This window comes from Salvia hispanica, chromosome 2 (assembly GCF_029641045.1).
Source record: "Salvia hispanica isolate PSC_SH4W2 chromosome 2, Shi_PSC_v1, whole genome shotgun sequence".
Lineage (NCBI taxonomy): Eukaryota > Viridiplantae > Streptophyta > Magnoliopsida > Lamiales > Lamiaceae > Salvia > Salvia hispanica.
The window spans coordinates 14,919,695-14,935,604 of record NC_142693.1 but is presented as its reverse complement, the minus strand read 5'-3'; positions in this window follow the sequence as shown (position 1 = coordinate 14,935,604).

Genomic DNA, 15,910 nt, shown 5'->3' with positions numbered 1-15,910 from the left:
TGTATTTTATATTTTATTCACTGTAATGACCTATGTATATTTTACAAAGAAAAGTCTTCCTGTGTTCTTTCTGTTTTGTGTAGCAATCTTTAGGTTCTGTTTTGTTATCTAGCTCCAAGTCTCTCAGTTTAAATATATTTTTCATCTCATTAAATTGAATATTCTAAAATTTTATAACATTGTAAACCAAATGGTTATCATAAACTCAAAGTTATGTACTAACGCAATTGATAGAAAAAGTTTGTCAGCAGCGCAACGCGCGGGGGATGACTAGTTTTGAAATTTATAGTATAGTATTTTGTGTATAAATATTTTTATCCTCTGTCTATTATAGAATTATAATAATATTTAAATTTTTTAATTAAAAAAGAATATATATCTATTTCAATACTCCACGTCTTAGTATATCACACTGTTCATTTCTCCCTTTTTATATCGACAAGTAAACTAGTGAATGAAAATCCGTTTAGTCCATAATTCATTTTAAATAAATAAAAATACTAAGAATATGAAAAAAAACATCGAAAACATTCATCTTCCCATGTTGTTACAATCTAATCAATACAAACCATGATTTTAGAAGCCAAAGGCCTATTTTTATTGTTATAATTTATAGTACTAGTACAGTTTATTTTTAATTCACATTAGTACAAAAAATCAGAAAAATAAGCCTATGTAGTGTTCTCCTATTTAATAGACAATTGTATATAGCAATGGTACACTAAAACTTAAAATGAGATAGGTATTTAGCTCCAATAGTACTCAAAAACCAATTCTATTTTTGGTTTTTGAAAAAAAAAATACCTATCTTTAGGTTTACACTAAACCAAAACCTAAAAAATTCTCAAATTTTGTGAATAAAAATAACATAATATAGAGAATATTCTTTTAAGTTTGAGTTTAGTGTAAATGGTTGGAGTAAAATCAATATTTAGTGTGAGATTTACACTAAAATGGGTTTGAGTTTAGTGGAATGGTTGGAGATGCTCTAAAAGTAGAGTTCATGGACCTAAAAGTAAAGGTGGGAAAAAAATACCGAAATACCGTACTGAATAATTACCGCGTAATACCACAATTTTCAGTATAGAATGATACCGTACCGTAATCTTTCGATACGGTAACGGTATCAATTTTCCTATATCGCAGACTGACAATATATCGAATATTTGGTATACACCTTAAATTCGGTATACCGAATCCTCGGTGCATACCAAAAAATCGGTATATGTTCAAATGTTATATAGAATATATTATACTCCCTTCTTCTCACTTTAAATGAAACATTTTTAATTCGTCACGAGATTTTATATAGTGTTGTTTTGTGAATAAAGTAAATAAAATAAAGTAAGAGAGATGAAAAAAGTAGAGAGAGTAGTGTTTTTATATTTAGAAATGTGCATTTAGAGTGAGACATCCCGAAAAGAAAAATGTGTCTCTTAGAGTGACACGAAGGGAGTATTATATTTAATATAGAGTAAAAGCTAAAATTGGTCCTGAACATATGACCATTTTACGTTTTTGGTCCGAAACATTATCTTTTGAATTTTTTGGTCCTGCAAATATAGAAATTTGATCATTTTGGTCCTCCGTCAACATTTTCGTTAAAAACTAACGGTTAACGAGTTTAATCCCAAAATGTTTCACTTCAATTAAATAATATGTTAGGGTTCTTATTTGGAGGGTTTCACTTCAATTTCTATCTTCTTCGTTCCTCTCATCTTTCATCTTTTTCATCCATTTTCATTCATATCAAAATTCTAATCTACAGAACTTCAAATTCTCCATTCATTCAAAAATTCTAAAATCGAAATTCATCTTCAAAATACCTAAAGCCATCTCCAATCATTTACGCCAAGCCAAAACCCATTTTTGAGTATACGTCACACCAAAAAGTAGTTTTACTCCAACCATTTACACCATATTTAAGTTTACACCATTTTTGAGTATTCGTCTAACAAAATTTTGGAGTAAACACCATATTTGGTGTTATTCCATTGAAAAACCCGAAAATGGGTTTGAGTTTGGTGTACGGTTGGAAAACTTATCTACACCAAAAATGAGTTTTGATGCATGGTTGGAGATGGTCTACATAATCAAGAATCCAACAAAATCGAAGAATCCCAAAATTGAAAAACCCAACAAAAATGGGAGAACCTCAAATCTGCAAACCAAACAAAATCAAGAACCCAACAAAATCGGACAAAATCGAACCCACCGACGGCGCCGAATACTTCCTCTCCGCCGCCGCTATTTTCCCCTCATCAAAATCATCGTGCAATCGGAAGACCTCCTCTTGAGAGATTGAGCTCCAACAGTACAAGGCGATCAAAGAGATGCATAGAATCGGCAGAATAGTGCTCGGGCGACGGTGGCTGGAATTCCCCAACGAAGACGGAGACTGGCGACGAGCAGGAATCTGCTGCGGCGGCGGTGGAGGAGACGGCGACGGAGAAGGATGTTTGGCGGATGAGTTGATTGTGAAGAAATATGATTATCGGAGAGAGTGAAGGCAGTGATGGTTTTACCAAAGGAAGGGTTGTCGGGAGGGGGAAGAGTGATGATGACATATTATTTAATTCTAATTTTAAAAGAATAATTATAAAAATAATTAAAGAATTGATTAGGGACTAAAAAATCAGAATTAAAAGTTTAATTTGGTCAAAATTGGGATTAAATTCGTTGACCGTTACGTTTTAACGGAAATGTTGACGGGATGACCAATTGTGATTCGATTTGAAATGTGCATGACCAAAATGATCAAATATCCATATATGCAGGACCAAAAAATCCAAAAGATAATGTCTAGGTACAAAGGGGTGCGTTATATTGCTAACTATTGAAGTTGCTAACTGAAGAGTTGATTTCTTGCTTGCTGTATCCTATCAATTTCTAATTACACACTTCCTAGATCCAGTAAATCAACTAGATCACAAGGTCTAGAGACTCACAAGACTGGAAGTCTGGTCGTTGGTACGCAAGCAAACCTTCAAAACCCTCAACCACAGATACTAAACTAGCACAGGGAAGTAGGGATCGATCCCACAGAGATGGACTCGTAAAATACATGCGTAGAGAATTGGAAACTATTTTTGGGTTGGCTGCTGCCACGCATATTTTGGGTTGAGGAATTTAACTAAGTGAATTTGGAAATAAAGTATGCTATGCTAACTGCTAGATCTAGGCAAAAAAATGAATTATGTATAAGAACTAAATCAAATCAACTACTAGATCTGGGACTTCTACGAACATCTCTAGACCAAGGAGATTAAAACAAGTGGGGACCAAACTCTGAAAAAGGTAAGTACGGACAGAATCGAATCTGCAGCCTAACTAACTAAAGCATCAACTGAAAATGACTTCATCTTCTTCAACGAACACAAATAAATGCAGAGATCGAGAAAAACAAACTCAGATGTAGATTGGAAACATAATTTTAACGGTAAACGAAACAACGACGGAAATCACACTACTAGACGAAGCAAACCAAGCAGAACAAAATCCCCATAATCTCATGCACAAATTTCACCTCCCCTGTTCAGATCCACACTTCGGATGCTAAATCCACTCCGGATCCAAGCATCCGAACAAAAATCCAACCGAACACAACTTCAATACCACGATTCTCGAATCTCCTAAAATATTCAGCAACAAATTCAAGAGAACATCTCAAATAAACAAACCAAAATAGCAAGCGTCATAATAATCAACACGAAATCCAACTTCATCAAGGCAAATCAAACGTAAACAGAACGGATAAACTGATTCAGCAACAAAACAACAAGCTCGACTTCCAAACGTGAAGTTCGAGACGGAACAGAGTAGTAAACAGAAATTAAGAGAACAATTGTTTCTTCGCCCTCAAGGGACGGTGGTGCACTGATACGTAATTCACGAAAACGAAAACCACCCCAAATTTCCCATTTCCCTAGTGTGTGTGCTAAGAGCGTGACTGTGTGTGGAGTGTAACCGATCTGCCATTCTTGTTGCGCACTCCTTTATTTATAAGCTTCGAGGTGGGGCCCAGCGAGGTATTGATTGACTTGATTGCCCTCAGCTTTTGGCTTCCTTCCTCTAGCTTTTCCTCTTGATTCCGTTCCTGCTCCTCGCTAGATCTACTCCTCCAGCATCTCCTGGATCTAGCGCTACACACACACCTGGCTTAACAAAACTTGTTAGATCCAGCAGAAATGTGATGTTTTTCACTACATAACCAATGCATGAAATTAGCCTTATCAAACTGCTCACACTTAAACCATACTTGTCCTCAAGTATAAAGACAAGAAGAAAAGAAGAATAAGGCGAATTTCAAGCATGGTTATCCCCTTGACCGACTCTACAGACTCTAGACAAAACTACTACACTTAGACACTAAAACAAAGAATACATAATCACATAAGATGAAAACACATAAACACATATGCATGAACTGGTTTCAACTTTTAGACAACCGTCCCCACAAGATTAAGGTCAATCCAACAGGCTGCACTCCTCCAAATAGGCCCTTTTCTCCCCTCTACCTAGCCAATCTGTCAGCTCGTCAAGATAGCCTTTTACTTCCCCAATTGTTAGATTCACTCGATCGCTCATTCCTTACCAGGGATGTTAGGACCGATTCTCTCTTAAGTTATTGCCAAACCACTGAAACCTCGGGTTATGAGAATTCCTCCTTCTATCCTCCGTCACTATCCCCCTTTTTTTCTTTTTTTTTTTTTTCTTTCTGGACTTCGTCCAGCTTATACCTCCTTGATTTCCTGGACTTCGTCCAGCTTATACCTCCTTGATTTCCTGGACTTCGTCCAGCTTATACCTCCTTGATTTTTTTCTCTCTTTTTATTTCCTCCTCTGGACTTCGTCCAGCTTATACCTCCAGATTTTATGATTATATATTTTCTCCTTTCCCCCTTTTTTATTTATATTTTTTTTTTTTTTTTCTTCTCTTTTCCTTCAGCATTCAGTGGCAGACTTTTGACATATGTTAGCTCTAAGTGTTATCACAGGCTTATAACTCACCTCTAGAGTAGGGCTTCACAACTGAGCAAGTAAAGGCATTTACTATCGTTCTCGCTTCATTCAGATTGGTTCGGCTTACTAAAGAATCAGGCTTCTAAGTTGGAATACCTCCTATTTTCAATTGCTCTCCCTAAGGGAATCTGCCGTATTATATCCACTAGTTCATGCGACACACCCCTAGACCTACGACTCCTCAAAGCATAATAACACTGCATTGATTCCTCTCCCCCTCCCACTTCACTCAAGCTTGTCCTCAAGCCATCGTCGTGAAGGGGGGAAAACAGAGAATTCAATGCAGAATTAAACAACAATTTCACTTCTCACACTTAGACCGAGCAACGGGCTAAGTGGGAGAAGAATAAACCAACAGAAAACATAGAACTTCTCACACTTAGACCAAGCATTGGGCTAAGTGGGAGAAGATAGCATAAAACACAGCAACGCATGGAAATAAAACACAGAAAAAGAAACACAAAAACTAAAATTTACTTGGTCTGGGGAAATTGCTCATTTCTGGGGCTGGCTCCCGCGAGAGCCAGACGGTGGTGGAACACTGGGGCGGTTTGTTTTCACTTTCTTCTTCGCTGGTTGCTCCAGCTCTTCCTTTCCTTCTGCAGCTTGATCGAGTCCTGGTTTCCTCATTAGCATTTTCGTCCTCGGTGGATTTGGAACTTTCTCGGGAATAGTCGGGGTGGTCAACTGCTGGAATGGCTTGATCGAGGGACTGCTGTGGATGATCTTCTGTGCCTCGCCACTTGACCCAGGAGTCGACTTCGACTGGGTCAAGGGAAGCGTCTGATGCAGCCATTTCAACATCCGCGTAGATATCTCCACAGCTTCCGCCACTCTTTCACTTTGTTTGGCACATTTCGTGGCCAAATCTGCTACGTTGCTGCTCAGAACTTTTACTTCTTCCCGACTCCCATTGAGTTCCTTCCGTATTCCCCCGAGTTCCTTCATCATCTCCTTTTTCATCAGTTGCATTTCCTTTTTCATGTCCTGCACCTCCTTCCTAAGCTCTTCCACCTCTTCACTTGGCATGGCCTCCTCAGCTTCCTCCGACTCCGCCTTCGCTTTATCTCCCAGCGAATAGAAGTAAGTCTTGTTGCCTTGAGTTTGCAACAAGCCCTTGTTGAAGAAGTAGTCTACGCTGAAAACCTCTGGGCGGTCGCACATCACGACCTCGGGAGCAAGCTCGGCGATCTTCACCTCAATGTTTCGTTGCAGGTAGGCGCCGATGAGGTGGCAAGTATACATGTGGCGTGAGGGATTGCTCGTCATCTGGTGACAGGCCTGAGCCAGCCAATATCCCAAATGTACCTTGATGCCATTGGCCATGCACCAAGTGAAATATAGGTCGGTGGTTGTAAGAGCGGCATTTGCTGTCCCCATCAGATTGTAGCTGATAAAAGTTTGGGCGAAACGAAGGATGCGGTCTTGGATATGAGAGGCCTTCGAGTAGCTTGACTTGAATGCACCCGCTTGAGAGTGAGTGAGCGACTCCCATGCTGACTGCACATTGAAACCGGGTGTGTGCTTTGGTAGCCCAATCATCCTCTCGTTCCACTCCCCTTCATCATCCTCCTCTGGAGTGAGCACCCCCATACGGAGTGACCATTCTCTGATGCTAATCTCATGTTCTTCGTTGAACATCCGGAAGGTAATGGAGTCTGCATCCAAGTCAGTAGTGTTTTTAAACCGAAAGGTGGAGAAAAACTCCCTCGCCAGATCCACCGGAACCTTTACTCTGCTATGCTGCAGCAGCCACTCAAAACCAATTGAGGAAATGCAAGCACAGAACTCTTCGTCGCTTGCAATCTTTACTAGTTCCTTCGGCCGATATTGCTTCCCAGACTTCGTCATCTTTCCCGTGCCACACCTTTCCTTGTAAATAGCGGCCCTCTTCGGATCGTCGAACTTCCTCATAGCTTGCAACAATTTTTTCGTTAACAACACCTTCGGGCGTCCAGCGATAGGCTCCTCCTCCACTTCCTCAGAGTCAGACTCCGGCAGGGGAGTCTGTTCGTCTTGATGCTCCGTGGAGGGTTCCTCGACCACTGGGGAAAAAGGTTCCTCGACCTCCTTGACGGAGGTAGCTTTCCTCGATCGGGTAGTTGCATGGCCTTTCCCTTTCTGTTTCTTCTCGTTTTCCAGACGGCTCTCCTCAGCCGTTGAGTCCTCTTGTGCCACTTCGTCAACTTCATCCAGTAAGCTTCTCCTGGTGCGCCTTCGCTCAGCCCTTTCGTCTACAGCGGGCTCATCTTTCTCTTCCGGTTCATCTACCAAATCCACAATTAAATGGAGCCCCTCCACGTCGGGCTCCTGTACATCAGTCTGCTGCATCTCCGCAGCATCCTCAAACTTCTCAGGGGTTGCCCCCTCACCTTCAACCATCGGGGTTGCCCCCTCAATGTAAACGGGGCTTCCCCCCCCAATATCGAGTAGAGTACCCTCCTCGTCGGCAGGGGTACCCCCTTCCTTCCCCTTATCACCCTCAAGATTAGGGTCCTCGAATTTTCCTATCTCTGTCTCGTCACCCTCAAGATTAGGGTTCTCAAAATTACCTGTCTCTGTATCGTCACCGTCCCCGCCTTCCTTTCCGTCCCTTTTTCCGCCGTCCTTTTGCCTACCTCCGACATCATCCGCCTCCTCTGGGACTATTTCTGTGTTTGTCGGTTCAGATCTACACGCTTCCGCCTCTCCTTGCAGCGCTTTCTCATGAGAGACGGAAGGTCGGGCTGACGAATCGTCTGGTACCGACGTCGGCACAGTGATCGCCGCGGATGGCATCATATTGGCAAAGAATAGGGCGTAGACCTCCTTCGCCTTTTCGACGCACCCTACCTTCTGCGTCAGATCGGCCAGCAAGGCCGGGTCGTAGACTATTTGTGGAGAATTTCCGGCGGGATTAGTGGATTCCATTACTCAGATCTGCAATTCAAACAAAAACTCGGCCGATTTGGTTAGGGTTTGTAAGCTTAGAGAGAGAATGACAGTAGAGAGAGGGAGGAGCAAGTTGTGAAATTATTATGTGGAGAGAGAAGGTCGGTTCGCATCTTTTACACAGAAGAGAGAGACGGTTGCAGGCATGACATCAGCGACCGTACTCCTCCATAATTGTCGGCATTTTGAATTTCAAATTATAACTTCCCTCCTCAACTGCTCCTTCATGCACTCTTCCTCTAATTGATTCCCTTGACCGCGACCTAAAAAAAATATGAAGACCCCAGACTCCTGGGTCAAGGTTAAAGTACGAGACATAAATCCCCTTTGAGTTTGGGTCTTCGAAAATATTTTTGGAAATTTTTGAATTTTTATTTTGTTTGGATTTTCTTTGTCTTCTAAAGCAATTAAACTATGTACAATTACCTTTGAATATTCTCGAATCCCCTGGATCAGTGTGTAAAAACATAACATTTCCCTTGACCCAGGAGTTCATCGAGAATATTCCTTTGTCTGGCTAAGTGATAACTGAGAGCGCACGTAGTGGTATTTCCTCCACTACGCATAGCTCAGAATTATCCCTATAGACTTTCAATCGATGGCCATTAACAAGAAAAGGGACCGAGTTAGGAGCACTTCCCTGGATTTCCACTGCTCCGTGTGCGCGGAGGCCAACGATGGTATATGGACCTACCCACTTTGACTTCAACTTCCCTGGCATTAGCTTGAGTCTGGACTGAAATAGAAGTACTTTCTGCCCCACCTGAAGTTCCTTGACCCGGAGGTTCTTGTCGTGCCAGAGCTTCGTTCTTTCCTTGTACCACATTGCTGAATCGAATGCCTCTAGCCGTAGTTCCTCCAGCTCCTGTAATTGCAGCTTCCTTTCTTCTTCACATGCCACAGACTTCATATTCATCTTCTTAATGGCCCAATATGCCTTGTGCTCCACTTCCACGGGTAAGTGACACATTTTCCCAAACACCAACCTATAAGGTGACATCCCGATTGGTGTCTTGTAAGCAGTTCTATACGCCCACAAAGCATCGTCAAGGCGTTTACTCCAATCCTTCCTTGTGGTGTTAACTGATTTTTCCAAAATACTCTTTATCTCCCTATTAGAGACTTCAGCTTGCCCATTCGATTGGGGGTGATATGGTGTAGACAATCTATGATGCACGCCGTATTTCCTCATGAGCGCTTCTATAGTGCGGTTGCAGAAGTGTGTTCCTTGATCTGAGATAATCGCTCTAGGAACTCCATATCTGCTGAAAATGTTTGACTTCAGAAACTTGGCCACCTCTTTAGACTCACAAGTGGGCGTAGCCTTCGCCTCTATCCATTTGGAAACGTAGTCTACAGCGACCAATATGTAAGCATTTCCGTACGACGACGGAAATGGGCCCATAAAATCCATCCCCCAAACATCGAAAATTTCGCAGATCACTATGGGCACTTGGGGCATCTCATCTCGTCTCGAGATTCCCCCTGTCTGTTGACACCTTTCGCAGCATTGACAGTATTCAAAGGCATCCTTGTTCAATGTAGGCCAGTAGAATCCACTGTCTAGAACTTTCCTTGCGGTTCTCCTTGGTCCGAAATGCCCTCCACACGCCAAGGAGTGACAATGATGGAGTACATCTCTTTGTTCCCATTCAGGAATGCAACGTCGAATTATCTGATCTGCACACATCTTCCAAAGATAAGGATCATCCCAGAAGTAATATTTGGCTTCGCTTTTAAGCTTCATCTTCTGGGCCCGGGAGGCTTCCCCTGAACTTGGCACCTCTCCCGTGACCAAGTAATTTGCCAGGTCGGCGTACCATGGTTCTGCGTTACGTACGCGCTTTCCTCGATCAGATTCTCCTGGACCTGTTAAAACTAAGACAGATTCCCAGCTTATCGGTCTAGGTGGTTCGTCCATATAGTACAAATGTTCTTCGGGAAAAACATCGGGAATAGCCTCGTCCGTATCTCCTTGATGAATTCTACTCAAGTGGTCAGCCACTCGATTCTCTGTTCCTCTTTTGTCCCTTACTTCCCAATCAAACTCCTGTAGAAGTAGGACCCATCGAATTAGCCTTGGCTTTGATTCTTTCTTAGCTAGCAAGTACTTTATTGCTGCATGATCAGTGAAAACAATAACCCTTGACCCAAGAAGATAAGGGCGGAATTTTTCGAACGAGTAGACGACAGCCAACATTTCCTTCTCCGTAGTATCGTAATTCTTCTGAGCTTGATTTAGTGTCTTGGACGCATAGAGAATTACGTAGTTTTTCCCATCTATCTTCTGCCCTAGGACGGCTCCCACAGCGAAATCGCTCGCGTCGCACATTATCTCAAAAGGGTGATTCCAGTCCGGTGCCCTGATAATTGGTGCGGACACTAGTCTCTCCTTGAGCAATTGAAATGCCCTCTTGCATCCCTCATCAAACTCGAACTCCACATCGTTGTGCAGCAAATGAGTGAGTGGTTGCGCAATTTTTGCAAAGTCCTTGATAAACCTTCGATAAAACCCTGCGTGACCGAGGAATCCTCTAACTTCCTTTTGATTTGTAGGGTAAGGTAGCTTTGCAATCACTTCCACCTTTGCCTTGTCCACTTGTATTCCTCTTTCAGAGACCACATGACCTAAAACAATCCCCTCAGTTACCATGAAGTGACATTTTTCAAAATTCAGGACTAGATGTTTCTCTTGACATCTTTGCAGCACTAGGTCAAGGCTGGCTAAACAAGTATCAAATGAGCCTCCATATACAGTGAAATCATCCATGAATATCTCGATGCATACCTCTAGTAGATCCGAAAAAATACTCATCATACAACGTTGGAATGTACCTGGTGCATTACATAGACCAAATGGCATCCTTCGGTAGGCATAAGTTCCAAAAGGGCATGTAAATGTGGTCTTTTCCTGGTCCTCTGGGTTCACGAAAATCTGGAAATAACCGCTATATCCGTCGAGGAAACAGAAATACTGTTTGCCAGCCAGCCTCTCTAGCATCTGGTCAATGAATGGTAAAGGAAAATGATCCTTTTTGGTGGCTTCATTTAGTTTCCTATAGTCGATGCACATCCTCCATCCAGTGACCAGTCGAGTAGGCACCAACTCGTTCTTGTCATTCTTCACCACTTGTATTCCAGATTTCTTCGGTACCATGTGAACCGGACTGACCCACTCGCTATCTGGAATAGAGTATATGATTCCAAGGGACAGTAGTTTCAGAACTTCCTTGAGCACTTCCTCCCTCATGTTTGGATTCAGTTTCCTTTGTGGATCACGCCGAGCCTTTGCCCCTTCCTCTAGTCTGATGTGGTGCATGCAAAGATCAGGGCTAATTCCAACTAGGTCAGAAAGTGTCCACCCTATGGCCTTCTTGTTCCTCCTTATTACTTCCAGCAGCGCACTCTCTTGGTCTTCAGTCAAGCGGCTGTTAATTATCACTGGACAAGTTTCTCCTTCCTCCAGGTATGCATACTTTAAATTTTCAGGCAAAGTTTTCAACTCCTTCTTCGGTGTGATGGCTTCCTGAGGTAAAGGGTTCTCCGCCTTACTTCTTGGCGCCATTTCCTCTAGATTCGCTCCCTCGTCTGGGCTCTTCTCCTGAACAGATCTGGCTGATTGGAATGATAGTGGCTGGTGGCAGAATGCCATGATCGCTTCATTGATCTGATCATCTGTCAAGTCCTGTGCGAAAAAAGTTTCACACCATCCTGTCACCTCCTTTTCTACAGTCTGGCTCAGCTCCGAATTGTCAAACTGTTCCTGCATTAGTTCAGTCTCAAGATATTCTTGGACTAGGGGGTTAATTACATCTACAACATGCAAGTTTTCAACATCAAGCGGTTTTTTCATAGCTTCTTCAATGTTGAAGGTGTATTTCTCCCCATGATAGTCCAGGCATATGGTTCCATCAAACACATCAATAACAGTCTTCGCGGTGCGAAGGAAAGGTCTCCCCAGTAACACCCCACTAGACTCAGTAGATTCATTTCCCCTCATTTTTATCACATGAAAATCAGCTGGGTATAGGAAATCATGCACTCTAACTATAACATTTTCCAATACTCCCTCAGGAGAGATGCATGTTCTATCGGCCAACTGAATCACTACTTTAGTATCAACCAAACTGACTCCCACCAATTTTTTATATATTGACAGCGGTAGGACATTTATCGAAGCACCTAGATCACACATGGCATGCTCAATTTTAATATCACCTATAGAAATAGGAAGAGTGAACATACCTGGATCTGTACACTTTGACGGCATCCTCCTCTTTTGTATCACGGCGGATACATTTTCTCCTATAACAATCTTCCCATCAGGTTTGGTTTTTCCTGCTATGAATTCCTTGATGAACTTGCTGAAGGTGGGTATTTTCAGAGCCTGCAAAAAGGGTAGGTTAATCTCCAGCTTACTAAATATTTCCACAAGGTCCTCAGTATCATCTTTCTTTTTCTTGGCTTCTCCTCGATATGGGAATGGTTTGGGTCGCTTTACTGCATTCGTGGAACTCCCTGCTGGGGCTGCACCTGTCTCCCTGCTTCCCTCTTTAAGTTCCAACTCAGGTTCTGGATCAAGGAAAAATGGGTCACTTAGTCGAGGCATAGATCCCCTTAAATCTCCCTCCTGGAGGTCATCCTGTATAGGAATTTCTCTGAGTCCAGGATCATCTCCTCGAGACTTCTGATTCCCCTTTTCTCCGTTCATCTGTGAGGGTGTCTCCTCGTTTATCACTTGCTTCGGTCCTTCATAGCCTTTCCCCGATCTCAAGGTAATTTGACTAATATTTGCTCGGTCTGGTGGTTTGACAGTGGCAGGCAATTTCCCTTCATTTCCCCGCATTTCGTTCAGCGACGTGGCCAACTGGGACATCTGCTTTGCCAGCATGTCCATGGCAGACTTCTGCTCCTGCTGGGCATCTTGAATTTTGTGCACCACGTCATTGTTAGCCTGCATGTTATTCTGCATGTGTTGTTGGGAATTTACCAGATCATGCACCATGTCATCAAGATTCCGCTGTGGTCGGAAACCTTGAATTGAACTGGGATTAAATCCTTGATTTTGATTGGTTCCAACCACCTGGTTCTGGCGAAAATTTCCCTGACCTCCTTGATTATTGTTGTACTGGGTTGCTGGACCTGGGTGACTCTGTTGGAAATTTTGATTGTTTCCTGAATTGTTCCTCTGATGCGGTGGCACATAAGAATTCCCTTGGTTGCTCTGGTTCCTGTTGTTCCAGTTATGCTGATCCCCTTGGTTACGGAAATTCCAGTTGTTCAGCCCCTCTTGCTGCTTCCCTGCCCAGTTAGAATTATGCTGTGGTCCTTCCTGATTCCGGCTGGGCCATGTCTGCTGGTTCTCCGCTGGACCTGGGTGTTGTGACTGTGGTTGTTGGTTCCCTTCAGCCCATCTGAAACAAGGATTGTCCCTCCATGGTGCCTCCTTAATCTTCCACTGGTTCCAGTTGGTATTTTGATTACTTTGATTCCAATTCCCCATTGCATTCACTTGAGCTTGGAAATCTCCATCGAGTGAGGGATTATTGTAAAATTGAAGCTGATGTTCCTCTTGACCTGGGTTTTTTTCCTTATCAGTCGACCCAGGGGTATTTTTCTTTTCAATGGCATTTAGCAGTGCCTTCTCCAGTCGATCTATTCTGTCTCTAACCTCTTCTCCTTCTCGTTCCTTAACTGTGTTCGCGGAGCTTCTCCTCATGATAGCACGCGGGCAGTCATACGCCTTCTTCGCGTCGATTAATCTTCCCAGAATCTCGCGTGCCTCGCTTGCCTTATTCTTGGTGAAATTCCCCCCGCTCGAGGAATTCATTAAGTCCTTGGACTCAGGATTTGCCCCTTCGTAGAATAGATAAAATGTTTCAGCCTCCGTCATCCTGTGATTTGGGCAAGCGTCAAGCAGGCCTTTAAACCGAGACCAATATTGGCTTAAAGATTCATCGTAGTCCTGCTTACACTCTTGAATTTCTTTTTTCAAAGCGTTTGTCTTATTGGACGGAAAGAAATAGTCCAGGAACTCCAATTTGAAATCCCTCCATGTGGTGATCGAGTCAGGTGGAAGCCTCAGCAACCAAGTGTTTGCCTCTCCTTTCAATGCAAATGGAATCGCTCGCAGGCGATAGTCCTCCTCGGTAGTTTCGTTAGGCCTTTTCTGGATGCTACATAGCTTACTAAACTCGTTCAAAAACTCATAAGGACACTCATTCCTCCGTCCAGAGAATGTAGGTAAAACGCCCAGCACATTCGTCTTGATCTCAATAGACCGCTGACGTTGATTTGACACTATGGCATGAGCTGGCTCTCCGTCGAGATGTGCAGTTAGCGAACCAATCTCTGGGTCTAGGTCCACTAAGTTTGCCATTACAGACTCCTCTTCCTCCCTTTCCGAATGCTCAGTTTCTGACGACGACCGTGAATCCTCTTTCCCCGATGAATTCCACTCTTCTTCACTCCCTGATTCAAACGGAAATGGATCTACAGTTGACAACCCCGATCTGGTAGTTATGGCGGATGTTGATTCCTTAACTTGCCACTTCAACTGCACGTTCCTTGACCAAGATGGGTTGCTCCAGATTCCTGACCTTGAGCCCTTGCTCATAAACTGCCAAAAGCGAAATTCAAAAGATTAAAACTATTTACACCAAATCTCTAAACACATAAACAAACTACGCCATCCATCCCCGGCAACGGCGCCATTTGAAGAGTTGATTTCTTGCTTGCTGTATCCTATCAATTTCTAATTACACACTTCCTAGATCCAGTAAATCAACTAGATCACAAGGTCTAGAGACTCACAAGACTGGAAGTCTGGTCGTTGGTACGCAAGCAAACCTTCAAAACCCTCAACCACAGATACTAAACTAGCACAGGGAAGTAGGGATCGATCCCACAGAGATGGACTCGTAAAATACATGCGTAGAGAATTGGAAACTATTTTTGGGTTGGCTGCTGCCACGCATATTTTGGGTTGAGGAATTTAACTAAGTGAATTTGGAAATAAAGTATGCTATGCTAACTGCTAGATCTAGGCAAAAAAATGAATTATGTATAAGAACTAAATCAAATCAACTACTAGATCTGGGACTTCTACGAACATCTCTAGACCAAGGAGATTAAAACAAGTGGGGACCAAACTCTGAAAAAGGTAAGTACGGACAGAATCGAATCTGCAGCCTAACTAACTAAAGCATCAACTGAAAATGACTTCATCTTCTTCAACGAACACAAATAAATGCAGAGATCGAGAAAAACAAACTCAGATGTAGATTGGAAACATAATTTTAACGGTAAACGAAACAACGACGGAAATCACACTACTAGACGAAGCAAACCAAGCAGAACAAAATCCCCATAATCTCATGCACAAATTTCACCTCCCCTGTTCAGATCCACACTTCGGATGCTAAATCCACTCCGGATCCAAGCATCCGAACAAAAATCCAACCGAACACAACTTCAATACCACGATTCTCGAATCTCCTAAAATATTCAGCAACAAATTCAAGAGAACATCTCAAATAAACAAACCAAAATAGCAAGCGTCATAATAATCAACACGAAATCCAACTTCATCAAGGCAAATCAAACGTAAACAGAACGGATAAACTGATTCAGCAACAAAACAACAAGCTCGACTTCCAAACGTGAAGTTCGAGACGGAACAGAGTAGTAAACAGAAATTAAGAGAACAATTGTTTCTTCGCCCTCAAGGGACGGTGGTGCACTGATACGTAATTCACGAAAACGAAAACCACCCCAAATTTCCCATTTCCCTAGTGTGTGTGCTAAGAGCGTGACTGTGTGTGGAGTGTAACCGATCTGCCATTCTTGTTGCGCACTCCTTTATTTATAAGCTTCGAGGTGGGGCCCAGCGAGGTATTGATTGACTTGATTGCCCTCAGCTTTTGGCTTCCTTCCTCTAGCTTTTCCTCTTGATTCC